The sequence below is a fragment of the Nycticebus coucang genome, chromosome 8, assembly GCF_027406575.1.
Source record: "Nycticebus coucang isolate mNycCou1 chromosome 8, mNycCou1.pri, whole genome shotgun sequence".
NCBI lineage: Eukaryota > Metazoa > Chordata > Mammalia > Primates > Lorisidae > Nycticebus > Nycticebus coucang.
The window spans coordinates 8,389,970-8,391,063 of NC_069787.1; positions in this window are offsets into that span (position 1 = coordinate 8,389,970).

Consider the following 1,094-nt stretch of genomic DNA (forward strand, 5'->3'; position numbering starts at 1 on the left):
TTACTGGCTCTTTCTGCTGTTTTTCAGATGTGGTAAGTGTTCTTCAGGGGTTGTAAGTGTGTTGTAAGGTCCTTTTCATTGCTTTTCACTGCAAAATTAAGTTCAGTTGGTTTTTGCATGTTTGAGAAAAAAAGCTGAACTATGTTAAGGGTTAGAGGCCAAGAAGTTGGCTCCAAACAAAGGGCAAAAATGACTCCCCTACACAGCTTCTCAGGGGGACTTCTTAGAGGGGAAGCCTGGGGCAATCCCCATCCTCAAGGCAAGAATTTCCCTGAACCCTAGGCTACCGTATAATTGCTAAGTCATGGAAAAAGCCCAAGTGCCCATTGATTCACGAATGGATTAACAAATTGTGGTATATGTACACCATGGAATATTATGCAGCCCTAAAGAAAGATGGAGACTTTATCTCTTTCATGTTTACATGGATGGAGCTGGAACATATTCTTCTTAGTAAAGTATCTCAAGAATGGAAGAAAAAGCATCCAATGTACTCAGCTCTACTATGAAACAAATTTAGGGCTTTCACATGAAAGCTATAACCCAGTTACAACCTAAGAATAGGGGGAAGGGAGGGGAGGGAGGGGGAGGTGGGTAGAGGGAGGGGGATTGGTGGGATTACACCTGTGGTGCATCTTACAAGGTTATATGGGAAACTTAGTAAATGTGGAATGTAAATGTCTTAGCACAATAATTAAGAAAATGCCAGGAAGGCTATGTTAACCAGTGTGGTGAAAATGTGTCAAACGGTCTATGAAACTAGGGTATGATGCCCCATGATCATGTCAATGTACACAGCTATGATTTAATAAAAAAAAATAAAAGAAAACAGAAAAGAAAGAAAACCTTTAAAAATGAAGAAAGGCAAAGAAAATGACCCTGGGTATTTGATTTTTTTTCTAGTCTATTAGTGTAAATGGAAAGGTTCAAATTTATTCTGGGTTTCTCTAAGAGTTGGGGAAGTTGTAACACATTTTAATGCAAAAATTTTAAAGTGTCCCGCAACCCCGATTTGTTACTGAGTTTAAAATTATTGTGGCCTTGCTAACTTTTGGGGAAGAAAGGAGGGTGGAAAACATGGCATTGAAGACCTG